The following is a 6,000-nucleotide window of genomic DNA, read 5'->3' on the forward strand; positions in this document are numbered from 1 at the left end:
CAGAGAGCACCAAATCCACCTGTATCTTGGACGCAATTAACACTTGCGACAGCTTGCGACTCACTAACAGAGAATGGGAGGAACACGGAATTGTGAAGGCGTGACCATGTAAATACATCCTTGTCGCAGTGAGGCGCAGACGCAACAACACGTCAAAACAAGGCTAAAGCTGTGCGGCAGGAATTAGGTAGCGCAAGCGTTAGCTAGCTGCAGGAACTGCTCGCAGCTCCATAGGGTATTAAGAGTGGGACGCAACTAGGGTTACATGCCACTCATAAAACCCTACCAAGCTGCGGCACACTCCCACTCCTATACTTCTTAAATGGACTTTGCGTCCAACTCTAAATGAGGTCCATTGTGATTATATTGTACTACTCCATAATAAAGTTTGTTGAATACTGCATAGCTGCAGTAAATAGTACGTTCTGGACATTATTTTTCTCGATTACATTAGCCATCAGATTATCTGACCTGGAATTGGGCAATTGAAGCCGCCATCTCAAATCCAGGATCCCTTGGGGGTGGTTGTATTGGCTGCTGCTGAGGATCATTACCTGTTTGCCTTTCGGCATGTTGCAATGTTGGAGAGGCAGCTTCAAATAAACCAAGGTCAACACTGTGTCGTCCTCCCTCTGTCCTCAGGTGTTGATATATATCCTCAGATGGCAGCTCACCAGCAACAAGCTTGATGTGATGTTTCTGTGTGAAAAATAAATTGTAAGTATGTGTGTGTTTAACACATTAAGGGGTGTATTTAAGCAAGTTTACCAGTGTAAGAAATGTAGGTGATGTGCATAGGAAAAATTTGAATATTACATAACTGTAATATACAAAATTGGTTAACATGTTAGCTATAATGAGATTATGTTGATTATGGCCCACAACTCTACTTCAGGCTTTTTGGAATTTGTAGTAAATGAACAATGAAAATCATGGGTCTGAGCCAGAGTTTAGCAACAGGGAAAATATTTGTGAGTGGGTGTGTGGTATATAAACTCTGCACTGCAGTGTTAACATAAAGATTTTTAACATTTGCATGACATATGGTAAAGCAGTTAGTTTGCTAATGATTAGAAAAAAACAAATTATATATATATATATATATATATATATATATATATATATATATATGTTTTTAACAGTGTACTCACCAGCTCTCTCTTCAACCCATCGATTGAAACGTGTGAATCTTTTCAAATTGTCACTTATGTTTCTGAGTAAGGTGTAAAAATTACACTTGTAATAAACATGGCTTAATGTACAAAATAATCCGGTCAGCCTGGGCTAATATAACATAATAATAATAAAAAAAATGCTCTATGCCATAATATTTTAAACCATTTGAAGTAATATACTGCTGGGAAAAGTGGGCAAGCTGTAGAACACTTCTATGTATGGATATGGTTTTCTAAACTATGAAAACCTTTAGATATCAAGTTGATGGGGTAGATGAAAGATTGAATTTGACAAAGGCTAAGTATTATCATATAAATCACCAAGGTACATTTATTCTATTGAACTACACAGAGGAATTAACAAATGCACACTTACACGCTATCTATTATAGATGCAAGCTGAAGCACTTTATAGCTTCCTCAATTATTATAAACCATACATTAAAAAAATGATACAACTCACCAGCATGCTGCTGTAATGGAGGGCATCAGAATCATAGACATATATGTCCTAGATGAGTTCAGGAGGCATTACCTGCCTTAACTCCTCCTCATAACTGGAGTCTTACTGGCGAAAAAGGGTACCACCATCTGTGGCTGCTGCAGAATTTCTCTCCTCTGCTAATTTTTCCTTTAGCCTTCTTTTTATGTCCGAAAACCTTTTGCGACTATGGCCCACCGATCTCTTTAAAGGCCCCACTGTATTTACTGCATCATATATTGGGTCACAACCAGTGCTTTTTTTGTCATAGAACTCATTGGAACTGAGTTCCGGCACCTTTTTTCACGGAAATTTCAAGTTTTAAAATTAACTTTTGAACATTTGATGTTTGAAACAAACACAAACATGCTGGGCGCTCATTGATTAAGGATCTATTAATTGCAGGAGCTGCAGCAGAACTAGGGGTCGCTCCCTAGATGTACAAGTAGACAGAAAGAGGGGGGAATATCTGGGCTCACTGACTAGTGATCATCTATGGTGTACCATATAACGTCTAAAATTGTTCTATATAATTAACTAATGGATAAAATCACATGTGACTGTACTACGTATGATAAAATAAAAAATGTCAGATTTAATAGTACAAACATACAAGGGATATACAACATAAATAATGAGCATAAATGCAACTAGAAAGAGATTAGTCCAATGTTAGGGACTAAATTAAAAGTACATTCACCAAGATAAATGTGTTATATTTATTTAAAGGAGGGATACTCTTAGCCGGAGCAGCTCGTCTGCAATTCAGTCAGAGAGCGCGATCCTGTATATTTTAACATTTGATGTTTGGCCCACATGGACTTGAATCGCCCTGTTGAGTGTAGCAGGTCGGCGGCAAAATCATTAAAACGGTGCATGCGGGCTGCTTGTGTGTCGAGTCTGATGCATGCGTACTTCGTCCGCGCAGGTTTTGACAGCACTGCTCAGCTGGTGGCGCTGCTCAGCTTGTGATTGGTCGTGTGGTTGTGCGCTGAGTGCTTACTGCGGGCGGCGACAGTTATATTTCGTTACACAACTGACGTGTATGGGTGTGTTTACAGTGATTGACTACCTGATGTGAGTTCCGGCACCTTTTTTCGACGGAAATTCCAAGTTTTAAAATTAACTTTTGAACATTTGATGTTTGAAACAAACACAAACATGCTGGGCGCTCATTGATTAAGGATCTATTAATTGCAGGAGCTGCAGCAGAACTAGGGGTCGCTCCCTAGATGTACAAGTAGACAGAAAGAGGGGGGAATATCTGGGCTCACTGACTAGTGATCATCTATGGTGTACCATATAACGTCTAAAATTGTTCTATATAATTAACTAATGAATAAAATCACATGTGACTGTACTACGTATGATAAAATAAAAAATGTCAGATTTAATAGTACAAACATACAAGGGATATACAACATAAATAATGAGCATAAATGCAACTAGAAAGAGATTAGTCCAATGTTAGTGACTAAATTAAAAGTACATTCACCAAGATAAATGTGTTATATTTATTTAAGGAAGGGATACTCTTAGCCGGAGCAGCTCGTCTGCAATTCAGTCAGAGAGCGCGATCCTGTATATTTTAACATTTGATGTTTGGCCCACATGGACTTGAATCGCCCTGTTGAGTGTAGCAGGTCGGCGGCAAAATCATTAAAACGGTGCATGCGTGCTGCTTGTGTGTCGAGTCCGATGCATGCGTACTTCGTCCGCGCAGGTTTTGACAGCACTGCTCAGCTGGTGGCACTGCTCAGCTTGTGATTGGTCGTGTGGTCGTGCGCTGATTGCTTACTGCGGGCAGCGACCGTTATATTTCGTTACACAACTGATGTATATGGGTGTGTTTACAGTGATTGACTACCTGATGTGAGTTCCAGCACCTTTTTTGTTACCAAAAAAGCACTGGTCACAACTGTTGTTTCAACCTAAAAAGAGTCCTGGCCCCATGGCTTCCCAAAATAAGGTCATAGCAAGGTATGATTGAGGACACTAACACATCATTTTCATAGTTTAAAAACCTAATGTTATGCCATGCTTTAGTCTTCTTCACCTGGCTTCCCTCTCCTGCCTTTTATTATGTTAGTGAGCTCAAAATTGCATATGATGCACTGAATGGTGCATTTGTAACACAAATCGCCGGCGGTTTGGGAGAAAATTTTTGTGTTTTTGGTATTTGCAATTTAAGTAGAAAACTACCTTATAATAAATGGGCTGCTTTGGAGCTCTAAACCACTGGAAGATTGAGGCGATGTGCGGATGGGTGCCAGCCACTACCAAAGGCGATGTTTAGTACATCTCTCTATCTCTTAGTCAACAAAGTATTATAGTTCATGCTGATAGGTTCCAAGAAGCTTTTCCTACTTCTAGCCCACAGAATTATTGTGATTTGAGTGGGGATGAGGGGGAGGTTAGAGACAAATGGATCCCCCCCACCCTAAAGGGTAGCCCTGCATTATAAGGTTATTAAAGTCACCATCTTTACTCGGTGGCAGAACATATTCCAACCCTATAAAAAAGACCAAATAAAAGTTTCTTACATTTAAATTAACAAACTAGAATTTATCTGCCACTGATGGTGTAGATGTTTATTTCATGTTCTTGAATTCTATACTTCAGGCATTGCCAGTTTTCCATACGTAAATAAACTGACTACAGTAAGTAATAAAATCAATAATGGTATGGTACTAACTGCCCAGATTAATGGGTACATAATGCCCCTGTGCAGCTCCTGTGCTCCATTTTTGGAGCAAAGTGGTGCAATATTTATGAACTGTTTTATACCTACAATGGAGCTCTGTTCTGCATCTCCTTCTCATGGTAAATCTCCTGATGGATGACTGCACAAAGCTACAGAGGAAGCAAATATAAAAGAAAGGGTAGAAATGTACCTCAGTACATAGACCCAAACATGTCTCTACTTTAAAATAAAGGTACATATTTTAGTAAAAATACTTTAGGAAAGAGATGAGAACAAATTCACTATTACACTTAACTACTTTTCATCCTTTATATATGTTAGTATAGGAGTGCTTTGCTCTGTCTTCTCATTTCCATGATAACCTGAATCCCTGTTGGTCTAGGAGGAAGTGGGGCAGGATACCTATGTTTGTTTTGCGCTACTGCGCATGCCCAGACCCTCCAAACCGGAAGTTCGGCTTCTCCCACTGATTTTTCCTTCAGAGCTTGAGAGAGACGGACGCTCTGTCTAGAGCTACGTGCCGTTGCTCATAATAAGTCCCATAGAAATATAGGAACTGTAAATCGGAGGCTCCCTGTGTTATATAAGAGAGTCTGTGACCACATATGGGACACAAACGTGCAGTATAACCAGTGTTGGACTGGCCCAGCGGGCTACCGGTAAAACCACCGGTAGGCCCCGCTACCTTACGACCACACCCCCTTTTAGTCATGGGCGGAGCTTACCTGGAGGCCCGTTGACGTCATCCAGGGTGCCCGCAGTCCTTTCCGCAGTCCCCGTTGCTGCAGATGACTGGCTGTCAGTGACAGACAGTCATCTTTCAAATACGATCGCAGCTGCGATCATGTGACCCGCCCACTCCTCCTGTGTTGATGTTCCTGCCGCCGCTGAAGGGAGAAGAAGCAGAGAGGCTGCAGCATTCAACATATGGGTAAGTAAACTTTAAACCACCTGTTTATATTGTTTGTGCTACCACTATGTATATATACATACACACACCATATATGTATATATACATGTGTGTGTGTGTGTATATATATATATATATATATATATATATATATACATATGTATATATATACACACATGTATATATACATATATGATGTGTGTATGTATGTATATGTATATATATGTGTATATATATATATATATATATATATATATATATACACATATATAAAGTGTGTGTGTGTGATTTGAGAGCACTATTGCATGGCATACATGAATTGGGGGCACTATTGCATATGGAATATGTGATTTGGGGGGCACTACTGTGGGCATAATATCAATTGGCGACACAATAGCATGGCATATGTGAATTTTGGTTATTACTGTGTGGCATAATATTGGGGCACAACATTGTTTGGGGACACTACTGTGTGGCATAACGTTGCTTGGGGGCACTACTGTGTGGCATCATGTTGTAAGGGGGCACTACTATGTGGCATAGGGGGGTTGCCTATCTATACTAAACCATAGGGGGGCTAACTATGCTAAACTATAGTGAGGGGGGCTGCCTATGCTAAACTATAGTGGGGGGGCTGCACAGAGAACATTAATGTTGGGGTTGGTTGGAGGGAAATAGATCTATTTATCAAAAGTGAGCACTATTATTTTAATGTTGAGGCTGGAGAGAG

The sequence above is a fragment of the Mixophyes fleayi genome, chromosome 10 (genome assembly GCF_038048845.1).
Source record: "Mixophyes fleayi isolate aMixFle1 chromosome 10, aMixFle1.hap1, whole genome shotgun sequence".
NCBI lineage: Eukaryota > Metazoa > Chordata > Amphibia > Anura > Limnodynastidae > Mixophyes > Mixophyes fleayi.